Genomic DNA, 20,196 nt, shown 5'->3' on the forward strand with positions numbered 1-20,196 from the left:
ATTATTATCTGGGTCAAAAATTGAGATTTACAAGTATGCATAAACTCCTATTTCTTGAATATCACTACTCTTTTTTCTATGTTCAGTTTAATGTGAAAAACTTAGCATGAGATTTAGCATAACCTTTAAGTATTCTCCACTTTCATGCTGGTTTTGATTTTCTTAACATGAAATTTGCAGCCAGATTACTTTCATAAAATTACTTATATAATGTAATATACTTTGTTGGTATTTTTTTCACTGACATCCTGTTTTGTAAGTATACATATGACTCGACTAAGTTAAATTTTGCTTCATTCCTTTTTTTTCAAAACTTAATAATAATTGCTTTATGACATATTAACAGAGTTATTCTGATTTACTGTTAATGTGCTATGTCTTTGAACATTTTCTTTTCATGAAGACTATTGAAGGAGGGATTTACCTGAGCTGTTTCACATATACGATTGTTTCTTCTCTTGAAGGAGAGGTGGATTACTTTAGAAATATTATTTTTATAAGAACTCTGTATATGTGGCTTTATTTCCTTTTGATCACATTGTGTTGGAAAAAATCAGAGGACAGCGAGGTATTCATTCATATAGGTAAATTGATTTTATTTTGTATACATTCAACATATTTCTTTCTCTGTACTTTCTTCCTATATATTATATTTATGTGTGTATTCATATGTATGTGTGCATATTTCTACACATTGAAAGTTCAGAATTATCAAGTTATATTTAATATGGTATTCTGTATTATTACTCATATATATTATTACTCATATATATTTTGCTTTTTTTTCCTGACCCAGATAGGGCATGATCCTATGACCAACAATATTGAAAATGTGACCATATGATTCTGTTTCATGAGTGAAATGTAATGGGAAATGATGTATGACACAGCTGAGCAAAACCATTTAGTGTTATTAAGAAATTTGGTGCAACTTCTTGCTTCCATATTTTTGTGCACATTACTAACAAATCATCTGTCATAAACAGTATCCTGAAAGGAGAAGACTCAGGGCGCTAATATGAACCCACCCTGCAACCCAGAGAAATTATACAGGTGTAACACATATGAAAACAGCAACATAGGGCCTAAGAGGGGAATATGTGTTATCATAGAATACTGAGCCCTTGAAATTGTTATAAAAGCATAATTTAGCAAAGAGCAATTTATAGATTAGAGATTAAACCTTTTAATATCTTGCATTACATGGAGGGGCTTCTTAAATCACCAGAATCAGACTTTTAATTACATTGACAAAGATTTCTTAAAATTTCCCTTTAATTGTTTGTTTTTATTTCCATGAATATTTATGTTGGTGTTTTCAGTGATATACATGTGGAATGTATATTTTCTGCCTTCCATAGACCCCATCCTCTGTAGTATCTCTTTTCTAACTTTATCAGTGCCTTAAAAATAGATGTTAAAACTTAGTCCTCCATTTGTGAGTAAACATGCTTAATGAAGTCATGTTCTATATGTGTTTACTATTATATCAATATTAACTATGCATTTGTTTGATATTTGTAAAATATTTTAAATATTTTATTTTAATCCCCATTAATTTCTGCCTATAAATACTTATCTCAGTTTCTTTTCTCCCTTCACTTTTCTAAAACTTATGCTTTTCTGAGCGTATTGATACAATGGTTTTACTGTGTAAAATGCATCATACAACCTATTATGATCAACTTTTGCTTCTTGAATGCTGTGTTCCCTAGATTTTGCACTGAACATTTTAAGACAATCAGATTAAAAAAAATTGAACTATTTCTATTTATCCCTGTAGAAAGTTAATGGATACTTCACCTCTGGCTATCTAGTTTCTTTTGTAAGCATATCTTTAAATATTAATCCAGATGACTGTTTATATTCAAGTACTTATTAATTTTATGATATTCTCAAGCCATCTGACTTTGGTTTTTATGTAGATACCCAGTAGCAATAACTTCACCCACATTCAAAGTTAAGTTACATTGGGATAATCCAAGCAGTCTGTGTCTCTTTCGTAAAACATTCACATGGGTAATCTATTTCAGTAGGGATGCTGCCTCACAAATTCTATCAAAACTGCTGTCCTACAGCCAGTGACTTCCATTTTGAAAAATTTAATGGATCCATCAACTGAGAAGGATGCTTGATCTTTCTGCCACCCATGGAGTAGTTAGCTAGTACTTCAACATTAACACAATGTGGTTCGTTGGTATCTGTGGTAGCACAACCTCTTGTTGATTTACATTTACTTTTCTGACCATTCATTTTCCCTTTCATCGTATGCCATTTATTAATATCACATTCCACTACACTTGTCCTGTGATTCCTCTACTCAGTAGATTAATTTCTAGCTAAGCTTCTGGTGCTAAATAAAACCAAGGGCTCTCAAATTTAGGGAGTACTTATATACTGAGATATCTTAAATTCAACATCTCTAAATTGCATTATATTTTCAGGGAACATAGATATATCTGCAATATGCATAATAAAATATTAAAATAAATAGCTCCAACCTATCCAGTAACTAATATCAGATATGTGGAAGTTATATGAAACTATGTATTCTTTATGTTCCACTTAAATGAATCTTCTTGACCAGAAAATAATTCCACTTTTTCTTTTATCTGTATTATTATTGTTTGCTAAATTTAAATATTACTTCCTCAAGTTCTATGGTAACTAATATATAAATTATCAAATATAATGAATGGGTCAGATTGATGTTTAACAAATATTTTCATTTATCTATAATGTTTAATATGATAAGAATCAGATGAACCTGCATGGGTGGCAGAAAGATCAAGCATACTTCTAGTTGATGGGTCCATTAAATTTTCAACATGGAAGTCGCTGGCTGTAGGATAGCACTTTTGATAGAATGTGTGAGGAAGCATCCCTCACACATGGAAACCCATAAAGAACTTGTAGCTTCTAGAAAAATTGAACAATTCATATATGAATTGAATCTCATCATTAGTCTAAGATTTTTGGGAAAAAATGAGATCAAGTTTACAAATGCATAATTACTAAAGATAAAGAACATAAAATGTCACCTACACTCCTGGTTCTTGTTTTCTTCATTTTCTTGTTGCATTATTCATCAGGAAATCATGTTTGCTTTAGTTTATTGTATAAAATGAATAAGAGGCTGGATATGAAGGTAGAAATTTCTGGAGAAAAATGAATATTTATCAAAAGTCTCCAACATATTTATTCAATACAGTATAAATAGGTGAATCCCATTGATCCTAATAATATATTAGAATATATATGGGGCCAATCTTTTTTTCATATAAGGAAATTTGTTTTAGATTTTCTAATTAGCATTCTCCACTATACATCTTATTAGTCATGGATTAAAGATACGTAAAATATCCAAACTTAATTTTTTAACTTCTAGAATTATTCAATTTTGATGCACATAGGTATATATATATTGAAAGTACATATATTTCCTGAAATCTATATTCAATAGGCCATAACTTCAATATATTTCATTTGATTTTACATATTTTACAAACCATGGTTGAAGTCCTTCCCTGCCTTGTATAATTTAATCAAATAAAATATTTTATAAATTAATTCTGGGGACTGCATTTTTAATATGTGTCAACCAAACAGGGATACCAATTACAATTTTAAACAGATGAATGAATAAAAGTAAACACAAGATAAATAATTCAATGTTCATTTTTTAGAATATTTTCTTTAATGATGAGCAGAGAAAAACACTTGAAAATCCAGGGAACTTAATGGATTGGAGAAAAATCAATGTTATAGTTTATTCATGGATTTGGTAAATTGTGCTTCCTGTGAAAGCAGAATAGGAATGATTGAAGCAGAATTAGTATTTCATTATGACACATTTTACTAAATCTCTTGAGCTCTTATGATTTTGCATTTCATCTGTTGCTTGTTTTATATACTAATTTGGGAACTGTAACAAATCAGAATTTAATATTCATAAAGTGTTTTATAATTAGTGATGACCCAGAGTGTTAAGTCAGTGTTATTTTACTTGATTTTAATATATGTATGGATGGTCAAGAATATGTGGGTTTTGAATCACTTAATATAGACCAGCATTATTTGGACTCTGTTTATTCCAGGAAGCCCATTAATTTCATATAATGAAAATTATTTTGGGCAAATACCTATGATAAAGGTACTTATAAGAATAGATTATGGTCAGGCAATGGGCTCAAATTAAGGTCTTATTCAAAAGTAGAGCCCTTTGAGGAGGCTAGCCATAGAAATAATAATGCACACCATTAAGACCTATTTCAGATATAAAAAAACATAGGCTTACTTGTGGGAACATTCCAACCCCTTATTTTTGTAGCAGAGAGGAGGTAGGGGGATTGGAAGGTGGGAGTGAATCCAAATGAAAGTTACAGAAAGAATTACAACTCAAGCTAAATAACTTTGATGGTTTTTGAATGCCTGTTTAACATAGATTTTGATCCATGCACATACATATGATATCACACAAAAATGGGTTTCCCTGGTTTCTGGCCCTGTCTAGCTATTCCATGATTTGCTACTACATTTTTTCAATAGTAAATGTTATATACAGTTGAAAAAAAAACAAAAAACAATGGTGCCTACAAAAAAAGAAATGATTAATAATATGTATTTTACAAGGACATGTACTGATTTAACAGGGCAGCCACTTTGCATATAAAAAATTAAGGGTAACAGTGCCTAAAAGTATCAGAAATGATTCATCTTTCAAAGGTGTGAATTATCCACACTTCAACATGAAGATGTTTGTTCCCTGATTGTCATTCACCATGAACCATACACATTTGATATTGCCTAGTTCTACACGGCAAGTCAAAGCATCATTCTAAGTAAGTCAGAGAAAGTATCTAATACGTGGAGATATGATATCATAGACATAAAAATATGATATCATAGACATAAAAATAAGATGGGAGCTGGGTGCGGTGGCACACTCCTGTATTCCCAGTGCTCAGGAGGCTGAGGCCTGAGGCTCACAGTTCAAAGCCAGCCTCAGCAAAAGTGAGGTACTAAGTAACTCTGTCAGACCCTGTCTGTAAATAAAAAAATGCAAATAGGATTGAGTATGTGACTCAATGGTTGAGAGCCCCTGAGTTCAATCCCTAGTACTCTCCCCCCGCAAAAGGATGAAAGCTAAACATAGTTTAAAGTTTATTTTTAACTTTGTAGAAACCAAGAGAATAGGGTATATAAGAACACTTTGACAAGTGTCCACTTGAGCTTTATTTTAAAGATTCATGTAACTTCCGCCAAGATAGTAAGAGGAATGTTATGATTTGGATATGAAGTGTCCCCTGAAAGCTCATGTGTGAGACAGTACAAGATAGTTCAGAGGAGAAATGATTGGGTTGTGAGAGTCCTAACCTAATCATTGAATCCCTGATGGGATTAACTGGGTGATGACTGGAGGCTAGTGGGGTGTGGCTGGAGGCAGTGGCTAATTGGGGGAATATATTTTATATCTGGAGAGTGTAGTCTCTCTCTCTCTCTCTGCTTCCTCTGCCTCACTCTTCCGCCAAGTTGTTCCTGTCTTACTTGGAGCCCTGAGGAATGGAGCCAACTCTCTATGGGTTTAGACCTCTCAAACCATGAGCCCTCAAATAGACCCTTTCTCCTGTACGGTTGTGTTGTTCCAGTCATTTAGTCACAGTAGGGACAAAATTGTCTAAAACAAGGAATTATATTATAATGGGAAAGTGATTTAAGTAGAAAATACTTTAGGGTGGTTAACAAAAGGTGTATGAGGTTGAGGAATAGGTTTCGAGTAGAAAACAGGTACTATTTGTGTTGAGCATATGTAATGAAAGGAAAATATTTGTGTTGTTTTTTTCATTACATTTTTCTCCATGTTTGTATTAAGTTCATAAATATATGAAGCTTCTAGGAACATTTCCTAGCATCCAGTACTCTATAAATATTATATAGCTATCAATATTAATGTCGTTCTTGCAAGTAATAGACTATTTTTTGGTTTATCATGCTGAAAAATAAATATCTTTAAAACTAAGTAAGCTCCAAAATAATTAATTCAGATTTGTGTTTTCCTTTTTATTTTTCTAAATAATTGAGGAAAGAATAAATGTTTGTCAATGAAATTCTTTAACTGCCCATTTATTTATATGCATTTCCTACTGAGTAAATTCTATATAATGTGTGAGCAATTTAGTTTTAAGTTTCTTAAAACTGAATAAGCTGCAACTGGTAGTGACTTGGATCAGTTTCAAAAAAGTCTTTTTGAATACCACATGGGAATTGATAATGAGACCAGAAACTAAATATTTAATTAAGATTATGTAAAAAGACCCTAATAAAGATAACAAAGTGATGACCACACTCTCCTAGGAGATTCTTCTCAATTTCCTTCATTATTTCTGTCTCCAGAAGAGAATGTTAATATTTTCTTCTGAACTTTATAACATGCACAAAGGTGAGTGTCTTTTTATTAGTATGGTTTAAAGGACAGCATAATCATATGCTGCAGTTTGTAAAAGAAAGCTAAATCAGGGGTTGGGGGATGTTACTGAATGACAAATTGTTTAGCATGTGGAAGGCCCTGGGCTCAATCCCCAGTAGCACACCTTCCAAGCTAAATCGAATTCCTGAAGAAACAAATGTACTTTTCGGTGTAACTTCTTGTCAGTATCTTTTCAGGAGGGTTTTTCCCAGATGCTTAGTTCTGTGGATTATTGACAGGTGATATATTGTCTCTTTGTCATCTGGGAATATTTGAAAGCAGGACAAGTGTGGGCTTATAGTGGGAAGTTGGAATAACATAGGTCTCGTAATTCTTATATCCAGATGAGAACTTTAACTCAGAATTCCTAGGAATATTCTCTCAAAATTTGGCATTCAGGCAAGAATTCCTTCTTCATTTAAGATCAATAGCATTTCCACTTCCCCAGACTTCTGGGATTTTTGGAAGAGGTTCTCAACTAAATTCAGACTGAGGTATCTTTAATGGCATTTGATGCTTGACTTTTTCTCAAAGCATTTGATAAATATTGTGCATTGCAAAAATAAAAGCTATAGTTCCCTCTGATTGTCTACCTTCCCTCAGTTCTTAACTCTTGCTTTTTCTCTCAATCCTGATTCCCACTTTTTCTCCATAGTATTTATATTTCACTCTACTTTGGTCTTTTAGGAACCAATTGTCTTTCTGAGATGCCCATATCTATTCAAACTCATTGGTCTTGTCCCATGGATAATATCCATTCATTGATTTCAATAGAATGCATAGGACTTTGTTTTTAATTCATGTAAGTAAATTTCTTTCTTTAAAAAAAATTTAACTGAAGTATCTATATCATATTGTTTTTAAGAGCCCATAGAACTTTTTATTTACCAACTAAGTCGCATTCCCCATTACATTGAGATAGACCCAATCTCGTGCTTCTGTGGTTTGAGCCACCTCTTGACAGTTGTGTTATATATTGTGCATCATTCTATTAGACAGAAAAATCAAGTTCCCAAATTGCTTAAACATTCCCATCATCATCATTAACATCATGTCTTCTAACATTAAGTACAGTCATGGATATTTTATTGAACTTCACAGATGTTGCATTATTTTGCAAATGTAAGGGTTGTGGCAACCCTGAATTGGGCATAACTATTGGCACTATTTTACTAACAGTATGTGCTCACCACATGTCTCTAAGTAATGTTGCTAATTCTCGTGGTATTTTAAAATTTTTCATTTATATTATATTCGTAGTGATTTGCAACCAGTAATCTTTGATGCTACTATTATAATTGTGTAGGAGCATCAAGAACAGTTTTTGCATAAGATAGTGCAGTTAACTGATAAATTTCTGTTCTGACTGCTACTTTTCCCTTGCTCTCATCTGTCCTCTCCTCCCTATTATTCAAGACACAATGATATTTAAAGTAGGCTAATTAATAACTTATAATGGTCTCCAAGTTTTCAAATGAAAGGTTTGCACATTTTCCACTTTAAATCAAATGCTAGAAATGATTGAACTCAATGAGGAAGTTTTGTCATATATCAAAATAGGCTAAAATAAAGCACCTTTCACGAAACTACTAACCAAGTTGTAAACACCAAGAAAAAGTTCTTGCAGGAAATTAAAACTGAAAATACACCTGGGCTCAGTGTCTCACTCCTGTAATTCCAGAAGTTTAGGAGGTTGAGGCAGGAGAATTTCGAGTTCAAACCCAGCCTCAGTAAAAGTGAGGTGCTAAGCAACTCAGTGAGACCCTGTCTCTAAATAAAATACAAAACAGAGCTGGGTATGTTGCTCAATGGTTGAGTGCCCCTGAGTTCATTCCTAGTACCACAAAAAAACACACAGAGTGAAATAGTCATTTCTAATATGGAGACAGTTTTAGTGGTGTGGTTGGAACATTAAGCTAACCAAACCACAACTTTCCCTAATCCAGAGTAAGGTGTTTTCTTTCTTCAATTATAAGAATGCTGAGCAAGGTGAGGAAGCTGCAGAAGAAAAGTTAGAAGCCACCAGAGAGTAGTTCATGAAGTTTAAGGTAGAAAAGTCTCCACATTGTATAAGTGGAAGATGAAGCAGCAAGTGCTGATGTAGAAGCTACAGGTTGATAATTGATGATTTTGGAAAACAGAAGATTTTCAGTGGAGGTAGAACAGGTTCATACTGGAAGAAGATGCCTTCTAGAACTTTTACAGATAGAGACAAGAAGTCAATGCTTGACTTCAAAGCCTCAAACAGGCTACCTCTCTACTTGTGGGCTAAGGCAACTGGTGAATTTACTTTGAATTCTATGCTTATTTATCATTCTGAAATCTCTGAACCCTTAAGAATTATACTGGTTACTCTTGCCTGTGCTCCATAAATGAACCAACAAAGTGTGCATGACAGTGCATCTGTTTATTACATTATTTACTGTATAGTTAAAGTGCACTGTTAAGAACTACTTTTGAGAGAAAAAGATTTCTTTCCAAATGCTACTGTTCATTGATAATGTTTTAGGGTATCCACTAGTTCTGAAGGAGATATGCAATGAGATTAATGTCATTTTCATTCCTGACAACATATTTGTTCTTTGGTTTATGCAACAAGGAATATTTTTCACTTTCAGTCTTTTTTTTAAGAAATATGTTTTATAAAGCTGTAGTTTACATTATTAGTGATTCATTTGATTGGTCTGTGCAGATAAAGTTGAAAACCTTCTGGATAGGATTCACCACTTAGATCTCTTTGAGATCATTTGGGATTTATGAGAAGAGGTCCACATAGCTACATCAGGAGGAGTTTGGAGGAAGTTGATTGCAGCTCTCATAAATGACTTGAGGGGTTCAAGCCTTTAGTGAAGGAGTGACTGCAGAGTGGTGGAAATGGCAACAGAACTTCAATTGGCATTGAAGCCTTGAAGATGTGTTTGAATTGTTGCAATATCATTGCAGAATGAGGAGTTCCTTATGGATGAGACAAGAACATGGTTTCTTGAGACTTAACCTACTCTTGTTGCCCAAGAAAAAAAATTAAGAATCAATAAGTGGGATGATATCAAACTGAAAAGTTGCTTCACAGCAATTGAAATAATCAACAATTTGAAGAGAGAGCCTAGAGAATGAGAAAAAAAAATCTTTGCATCTGCACTTCAGATACAGTATTAATCTCCAAGATATATAAAGAACTAAAAAAACGTACATCCCCCCCACACACAAAACAAAGAAAATCCAAATAACCCAATCAATAAATGGGCAAAGGAACTGAATGGGCATTTCACAGAAGAAATACAAATGGTCGACAAATATATGAAAATAAAAGTTCAACATCTCTAGCAATCAGAGAAATGCTAATTAAAATGCTAATTATAGGCATGCAGGAGGACATGCCTATAATCCTGTCATCTCAGGAGGCTGAGGCAGGAGAATTGCAAGTTCAAAGCCAGCCTCAACAAAAGTGAGGTGCTAAGCAACTCAGTGAGACCCTGTCTCTAACTAAAATACAAAATAGGGCTGGGGATGTTGCTCAGTGGTGAAGTGCCCCTGAATTCAATCCCTGGTACCCCAAAGACAAAACAAAACAATACAAACTACATTGAGATTTTATCTCATTCCAGTCCGAGTGGCAGAAAACAAACAAACAAATAAATAAATAAATAAGAATACAAGTAACAATAAATATTGGAGAGGATGTGGAGAAAAGGGTGCACTCATTGGTGGTGGGACTGCAAATTGGTACAACCACTGTAGAAAGCAGTGATTGGAGATTCCTCAGAAAATCTGGAATGGAATAACCATTTGATCCAGTAATCCTACTTCTCAGTATATGGCCAAAGGACTTAAAATCAGTAAACTACAGTGACACAGCTACATCAACGTTCATAGCAGCATAATTCACAACAGCTAAGATATGGAACCAATTTAGGTGCCCTTCAAAAGATAAATGAGTAAAGAAAATGTGGTATACAAATAGAGCTGAATATTACTTGGCCGTAATAGAAGAATCACTTCATAACTTTTACTATGGATTTATCTGAAGACCATTATGCTACATGAAATGAACCAATACCAAAAAAGCCAAAGGTCATGTGGTTTCTAACTGATAACAAAAGGGAGAGAGTGAAAGAATAGAAGTTCATTGGATTCAATAAAGGAAAATGAAGGGAAGGGAAGGGGAATGAGAATAAAAAAGACAGTATAATGGATCTGACACAACTTTCCTAGGTACAAACGTGAATACATCAAAATGAATCTCCACATCATGTACAACCACAGGAATCTAATTAGATATGTCAACATACTCTACTGGCATGAATATCTAAAAAGAAGAAGTAAAATTTAAAAATAATAATGATAAATTAAAAAATCAAATAAAGAAGACCATAAGCTACAAATTATCTCATAAGTTTTGCCTCTATTTTCCATTCATCTCTGTATATTTTAGTTATCTTATGATTATTATGGCATATTTGTTGTTTAGGAAATCATTGTTCAACCTTATTAATTTCTCAAAACATTTATTTTATTGACTTCTCTTGTAGTTTGCAACTGGAATGTTCCCCCCTCACCCCAATATAGTTTATATGTTGAAAGCTTGGTTTTGTGCTAGTGGTGCTATTGTGAAGTGGTGGAGTGTTTGGGAGGTGGGGCTAAGTGAGCAATGTAGGTCATGAGGACATGATATGAAGAGTTTATTTTATTTTGTGTTCCCTGTCTCCCTCTCCCCACCCCCCACCCTCTCTCTCTCACTAATTCCTGCACTATGGACTGAGGAGCTTTGCTTCACCATGGCTTCCCTGCCATGAAGTTCTGCCTCACCGCAGGCCCCTGGAGCTAAGCGATTATTGACTGATTCCTCTGAAACTGTCAGTTCAAATAAATCATTCCCACATTCAGTTGATTTTCTCAGGTATTTTGTCACAGTAACAGAAAGCTAACACAACTTCTGAATCCTTTCTATTAAGTTGGATAATATGTCTTATATGATTTCTTTCATTTTACAAGTACTGAGGCTTGATTTATGGCCCACTATTGGTCTATTTTAAAGAATATTTCTTATGTACATGAGAGATATGTATGGCATGTTATTATTGATTATAGTATTCCAGAGGTGTATGTTAGCTTCAGTTGTTTTATGAATTTTATAATTATTATATTTTCCTGATAATATTATGGCTATTTTTACTATTCATTGCTGACAGAAATGGGGAACACTGATATCTTGACTATGATTATTAAATTGTGTAATTTTAAAATTTCTATCAGTCTTTATCTTATGAATTTTAGCTATATTGCATAAATACTTATAATTGTTGTACATTTCTATTGTATTCAACCTTTTATTATTATTATTATTATTATTATTATTATTTTAAAGAGAGAGTGATAGAGGAGAGAGAGAGAGAGAAATAATTTTTAATATTTATTTTTTAGTTCTTGGCGGACACAACATCTTTGTTGGTATGTAGTGCTCAGGATCGAACCCGGGCCACACGCATGCCAGGCGAGCGCGCTACCGCTTGAGCCACATCCCCAGCCCCTCAACCTTTTATTATTATAAAACATCCCATTATCTGTAGTAATATTTATATTAAATTTTCTTTTTGATCTTAGTATAGCTATTCCAGCTTATTTATACTGACTGTCTGCATGAAATGTCTTTGCATATTTTTATTTTATATACTTATAACTTTTAATCTGGAATAAGCATCCTATAGACACCCTAGGTATCTTGAATGCTTCAAGCCAATAATGCAAAATACAGTTATTAGAAAAGCATAGCTATAGATGTGAATAGGCAAGCCTTTGTGACCCTCAGTGGAAACCTATCCTCCATGTAACATTTAAGGAAAAAAAAGAGAATACCATACATGCTTGTTTGCTGTTATTTCAGTAAAATTGTACAATCCTGTCTCTGTATGCACAGAAAATTAGTTTCAAGATGCCTGCAAATACCAAAATCTGTGGATCTTCAAAGCCCTTATGTGAAAAAATGACTTGTTTGCATACACATCTTTCTAAATGATTTAAATCATTTATAGATAATTCAACACTTAATATACAGTAAATGTAGCATAAAAGTTTTATATTGTATTATTTACAAAATAACAAGAGACATGTCTGCACATGTTAAGTACAAATGTAGTTTTTTTTTTCACATTTTCAATCTGCAGTTAGTTGAATCTGTGAATACAGAGGCTGCAAACATTGTGGGCTAACTGCATGTTTATGGGTTCAGGGAGAACTGAAGTATGATCACCAAAAGAAAGAAGAGTTTAAATCCTAAAACATTTCAACACTTATTTTCAAGATATAAACTAAAGACAATGTGTAGTAGGGTCAATGATAAAAAATAATCTAATAAATCACAAAAGAATCTAGATGGAGGGGTAAATTGATCCGATTTAGAAAAATAAATCTTTGTACCTAAACAATGGATAGAAAATGGGAATTCTTAGGACCACATTTTCCATATGAACCACAAGCTAGGAATAACTTCAATGTCCATCAGCAAAAGGATGATTACATTCGGTATCTTATAAGATGGAGAATAGTACATAGCAAAATAAATAAAAGAATTATAGCCTATGAAAAATGGGTAAAAATTATATGTTATATAAGTCCATTTATAAAAGCTTTGAGATTAAAATGTGAATATCAACATTTATCAATTAAGAAATTAGAGGGATTTAAAGAGTTTGCCATTAACTTTGTAGGCATGGAGACGAAATTTTCATTGAGAAAGGTGAATATCAGGGGTGAGGTGATATTCCACAGTTCTGAGAATATGAGAATACTGTTTTCTGAACTGAATGTTAATTGCCTGGGTGTTTCATATATTCATATATATACTAAACCACAAATAATTTGGTGTTCTGAAAAACAAAATACAGCATCAGTTAGAGCATTCTACATGCTTGCTTCATCTGGATTTATGAATGATGGTGTCTGCATAGGCCCAAGCAGTTAGTCAAGCCAAGTGTCACATGTCACTTTCAAAGCACCATAAAATCTATGTAAACTATTGTTTATATTACCATGTGCCTAAAATCAACACGTCTTGTCCAGAAGAAAAAAAAAATTGGATTTTTGAAAACTGTATCTCAAATTTCATGAAGTTAAAATGTCCTTTTATTTTTCAGATACTTCAGTATAAGTATCAAAAGAAGGAAGGCAGATTCTGAAAAGAGAGATTAGTCATCTAAAAGATTCACAATTTTTATGTTTATTTTCTAAGATAGTGGTCACTAAAGAGAGCATTGTTCATCATTAAATCCCTATATTCAGATGGAATCAGGTATACATATGACTAATGCTAAAGTGAAAATTTTGTGTATGCTGTTTAGTACTTTGGAACATTTGATTATAATAGGCTGTACTGAGTATCTTTTCTGGTAATTTCTATATGTGGTACTATAGGCTTACTGTCACTGAATGTTCATTTCACACGAGAAGGGAAGTTTTCTCCTAGTATTTTATTGGAAAAGTTTTCTATGCCTTTCCTCTTTTTCTGTATTAGAGGATTGTAAAAATTCAAATATTTGTCTTTCAATACTTTATCAAATGTCTAGGAGGCTGTCTTCATTCTTATTTATTATTATTTTGTGTCTGACTGGAATATTTCATAACACCAGTGTTCAAGTTCAGATATTCTTTCTTTTATTTGATCTAGCCTATTGTTGAGATGATCAGTTATATTTTTATGTGACTTATTGCATTCTTCATTTTCAAGATTTATGCTTTATTCATTTTCAGATCTCCATCTCTTTGCTGAATTTTAATTCATATCATGAATTGATTTCCTAGTTTTGCTGAACTGCCTATGTTCTCATATTTTCTTGAGTTTTTTATTGTTATTATCCTGAATTATTCATCAGGCATTTTTGTCAGTGTTCTTTTCTTTTTCTTTTTTTCTTTTTTGGTGGTGGTATATTGCTAAAGAGCTACTGTGTTCCTCTGGAAGTGTCATATTTCCTTGCTCACACCTGGCAATAGAGCTAAGGTTAGGGTCATGGGAGTGCTTACTTGTTATCCCAGTAAAAGTGCATGGGTCCCAGTAGTGCCAGGTGATGCTACAGGTGGCAGAGGAAGGAACACAGCATGGGAAGGTGGGCCACAATTTTTTAAAAAAAGAAAGACACCCTGGCTTCTCAGGTCCTGGGGTAAGCCACCAAATCCCCCTGCCATGCTCAATCACCAGGTGGATGTAGTTCAGTGCACTGCTTGGCTAAGGTGCCAAAGTTCTGGTTGTGTTGTGGGATTTATGAGGCTATAAGCCTTGCTTTCAAGTGTGGTAAAATATTTCTGGGACCACAGGGATGGAGATGTGGAGGCATTCGTCTCCTTGGGAAACATGAATTCTCATTGTGGTTTCTTTCTCAAGATGGTTCCATGTTCCCATAGGTTTTGTCCTGGGAATTTCAGGGGTAGGTAGTATGAATTCATTCTCTCAAGCAAAGCTACTATGAAAACTCCAAGTATAATCCTCACACAGTCTCAGATCTCTGATACTGTGGATTCTCAGTGAGCTAGGTATTCTGTGTCCAGGGAAACGTAGTCTTCTGTGGCTCTCATATCTTTCATTACCCCTGCATCAGGGATGCTCCCTAGGTCCAGGTTTGCATTTGATAATACACTTGATTTTCTCCATTTTGCTATGTTTTAGTGTTATCACTTAGGCACTCACATCAAAACATAACTGTTGATGTGTTGTTTTGTTTCTTTTAATATGAACAAGGGGGTGAATTTTTGGTCTCTTGGTAGAACCGTCTTTTTCTTCTTTGCTAACTCTCTTGCAGTAAGTTCTATTGTACATCATCTTGATCAGTATTCTTATTATCTCTAATTTTGGCGCACAGAACATTTTCCCCTTAGTATTATTCAAATTATTGGTGCATTTTGATCACATATAATAAGGGATTAATTGTTATATAGTCATATCTGCACATAACAAAATTTGGTCAAATCCAATCCTCATTTTCTCCCCTCTCTCTCTCTCCTCCTACCTCCCACGGATTCCTTCTTTTACTTACTGGTTTCCTTTGTTAATGAGGTCTCTATTATCTTTTTCTCTTTAGCTTCCATATATAAGAAAAAAAAAGCCCCACAAACTTAGAGTTGGGATTATTTCACTTAATATCATATTCTCCAGTTGCATCCATATTCCTACAAAAGACATAATTTTGTTCTTTTTTATGGTTGAGTTGAACTCTGTGTGTGTATATGTATGTGTGTGTGTGTTAAATAAATAAAAATATAGATAGATAGATAGATAGATAGATAGATAGATAGATAGATACCTAGGCTGGTTCTATAACTCGACTATTGTGAATTTTGTACTCCTTAACAAAAATACCTACATGAGAAAGAAGACATGCACAAATACTGCTGGGAAAACTGGGCATCCATTTATGAAGGAAAGAAACTAGATCCGTATCTTTCATCCTACACAAAGATGAACTCAAAGTGTATCAAAGACCTAAGAGTCAGTCAGAAACCGCAACTGCTGGAAGAACTCATAGGATCAACACTCTAACATATAGTGCAGGCATAAACTTCCTTAATAAGACTCCTATATCTTAGGATATAAAAGAGATGATTAATAAATAGGATAGCTTCAAATAGAAAAGCTTCTGCACAGCAAAGGAAAGGAGAGTGTGATGAAAACTTAGCAAATGGGAACGTTTCTTTGCCAGCTACTCTTATGACAGAGGGTTAATATCCAGACTAACAAAGAACTCAAACACTCAACTTACAAAACAAATAACACAATAAATACCAGGGTAAATGAACTAAATAGATGTTTCTCTAAAGAACATATACTAATTGCCAACTAATATAGGGAAAACATGTTCAATATCTTTAGTAATCAGGAAAGTGGAATTCAAAATTGCACTGAGATTTTATCTAACTGCATTTAGACTGGCAATCATCAAGTATACAAATAGTAAATGCTGGTGAGGATGTTTGGAAAACAGATCTCATATACTTTTTGGGGGAATGTAAATTAGTGCAATCACTATGGAAATCTATATGGAGATTATTCAAAAGACTAAGGATGGAACCCCCATATGACCCAGCTATCATCACACCTAGGAATTTACCTAAAGGAATTAAAGTCAGCATACTATAGTGATACATATGTAATAGAACCTTGAAAAACTAGACAATATTTATACTTTTTTCATAACAGTTATCTATTTTTAATAATCTCTTTTTTAAAGATGAGAAATCAACTTATAGAGGTAAATCAATTGCTCAAAGCTGCATAGCCGATACTCAATAGCAATGATGTTTAAAATAAGCAGTCTCATTCGTTATCATAACTGCCATACCAACTGGCTGAAAGTGTTATAAATCTTGCAGCATCCATTTTGTTTAAAGATTTGAGGAAACCACATTACTTTTGTACTAAAATAAGCAAAGACATACTATGGAGCAGAATGTAAAAAAAAAAAAATGTGAATTTTTAATACGAAGAAAGGGACTTCAAACAACGTTTCTTCTATATGATTTGCTTCAAGTTACGGCACTTAATCTCAGAGGGTCCGCATTCACGATCCTGTGCCAATTGAAGCATTTCCATGAAAAACATGAAAATTACTACATTGCATGAAGTTTCTCCTTGCTGTTTGCTGATACTATTAATATTTATAACATTCTGTTAGACATGTGGTTAAACCAAACTCTTGATAACATAAAAATAAAAATATTTTGAAGGAACACAAATATACAAAGACAGTTGCATGTAGGATTTTGCATTATCCAAAGTGGTGTGGTTTCATGTACTCTGCCAAATTATCAGTAATTTCGGAAGTTTCACTGGACTTAAAAGGAGTCACTGCCACTAAGAAAATGCCAGGGTTCCAGACTCCAATCACATTTCCATATGCAGAGCACTGAGATACCATAATTTCTAAACTTTTTTAAATGGAAAACATTTTATTTATGGAAAACACGCTGTGCTGAAACTATAGACATGTTCTAAGTAAGAGTTCATCATTTTCATCGTAAATGTCTTTGATCACATATTTCTGAGTTTTACTCACATCACTCCAAGTGTGTTTACCATAAGAAAAGGAGAGGAACTTAATTAATAATAACGATTCTGAATTCTCTCAGTGACTTCTAAAATGTCTTTGTTCTCTGTGTAGCACTATCTAGATAGAGATACCCGTGTATACCTGAGTGGTATATACACGGGTATATCTATCTAGATAGTGCTATACAGAGAATTTTGCCTAGGTATAGGTTTCCATAATGGATTGATTTCAAAGGCCCTCACAGATGCAAACACATGAAGATGTTCTTATATGCAATGACAAAGTATTTGACAAAGTAGTGTCTTATATGCAATGACAAAATATTTATGTATCACTCAGGCATATTCTCCTGTACACTTCAAATCATTTCTAGTTACTTATAATACACAATTCCATGCAAATAATATGTAACTCATGGTTATATGCTTTGTTTAGGGAATGATGGCAATAAAAATATGAGCACATTAAGTATAGATTCAACTATTGTAGGACCAATTGTTACAAGAGGCTAATGATTCTCAAAATGGTGAAACAGAGAATGGGGGGAATGATGGCAGGCTGCACCAGGGTGTGTCTATATGTCACTCCATTTAAGTAGATTCATTTCTAAACTTTTTTAAATGGAAAACATTTTATTGTTGTCCAATGAATTCAAGCTTTGTTTTTTGGAAACTTCTGGAAATTTTTGGAAATGAATATGTTTGTGCATTCAGAGGGGCCACTAGTTTAATAGGATAGATGTCTTAAACACTTTCAATTTTCTTATTTAAATATATATATATGTTTCATATATATTTCATATATATATTTTAAGAAAACTGAAAGTCATGATCAAATTTGTCCTGTTTAATACATATATAATCTTTATATATATGTATATGTATGTATATATATATATATATATATATATATATATATTTGACATAGAATTTATACAGTAAAACTTAACAAATAAGTATTTGCTTGTTGTATGAATTCCTTAGGTAAGTTTAATTACTATATATTTATATGCAAGTTCAATTATACAAATGGAATGTCTTACATTACTATCAAAAAATTTATGAGTGTTCATCATTAGCATCCAGAAATACCTATGTGACCTGATTCAGTGATACTTTAGTTACCACATGACCCAGACAATACCAAAAATTGACATATTAGACCACATGTGACACAGCTGGTATCATCCCATTTTCAAAAACACTAATAATGCAATTTAAGCAACTTGAATATTACTGGAAGGCATAGAGAGTTCAAAGGATAACTGTGAAACCATGACAAACTGATTGCAAGATCTCTATTCTTTCAATAAATTCAATAATTTAAGGAGAGAGGAGGAATCGTCTTAGTTTTCTTGACTGATGAGTCTGTCATAAAGTGTTATTCATTATGAGTCAACACACCTATCACTGAGACAACAATTACACATGTCCTGAAGTGTGCAGCTTTGTCTGAAACTGTCCATAAGGATTATTGGCTTCCAAAGCAATAAAGAAGAATAACAAGAAGAAAACACATGGGTTCATTTGACACTTGTAGATTCAGTGGGTTTCATAATGTGGTATCAGAGCTCATGAATCTACATTTATATTTTCTAGATTTTTTATGTTACAGACACCAAACTAATAGTTTCACAAATCATTTGGGGGAAGTTTGGAACGTTGTGGCAACTTTAGGACAAATTAGATAGAAAACAGTAAGTCAAATACTTGGAGATTATTTTATTTAGTTTTTCACATTGAGCAATTTGATTATTTTAAAGACCTGTCATTGATCCCTAAATTAGTTGATATGTAATAATTCACTGAAATCTCTCTCTTTCTACTATGTCTTTGTATATCCTTCCATACTCAGTTTCTATTGCAAAAGAAACAGATGCTTTGATTTTTGAAAATATGAATGGGTTTTCCAGTCTATTTAGGTATTTTTTTCTGAATTATTTTCATAAGCTCAGATTAAACATGCTTCAGGATTGGGTTTAGTAGTCATATTAAACTTGGACATTTTGACATGACTTCACAGAAAGTGTATTTCTCTGGCTTTGGACTTTGAATATGTCATGTGATTTTTGTTGACCATTGAATGTGGATGAAAGAGACTTTATTCCACTTACAAAGGTGCCTCTTACAAAGAAAACAGTAGGTCAGAAGGACAGTTCAAATATACTTACTGGTGAGAAGTCATCTTATACTAATTTTCACAGTGATAATAACAAGAATGAGTTTTATAGGTAATCTTTGTATTTTAGAAAATATTCTCATGTAAAGTCTCTCATTTACTCTTTGAAACACTTCTCTAGGGCAGAATAGGAAAATTTATTGTTCTCATTTTAAAGATGAAGAAGAAGTTGAGGCTCAGTATGGTGAATCAATGTATCAATTTGTTAGAGTCTGTAAACAAGTCAGGATGGTGCCTGGCATTTTGCCAGAGAAATGTTAGAGTCTGTAAACAAGTCTGGATGGCGCCTGGCAAAATGCCAGAGGGAGTGGTTTGTGAAGTAAGGCCAGCAAGCCATTAAGTGTGGAGATTTCTTATTGGTTGACTGCTGTATCTAGTTTATGTTAATTAAGATAAGCTGTGTGGAATGTATAAATACCCCTCCTGTCCTACAATAAAGGGCTCCCACTCCTGCTGTATCAATCTACACAAGTTGTTCATCACCCCCCGGTTATTTTGCCCAGCCAGCCGGACTGCAGCACC

This window comes from Spermophilus citellus, assembly GCF_964194105.1.
Source record: "Spermophilus citellus genome assembly, chromosome: 2".
Taxonomy (NCBI): Eukaryota; Metazoa; Chordata; class Mammalia; order Rodentia; family Sciuridae; genus Spermophilus; species Spermophilus citellus.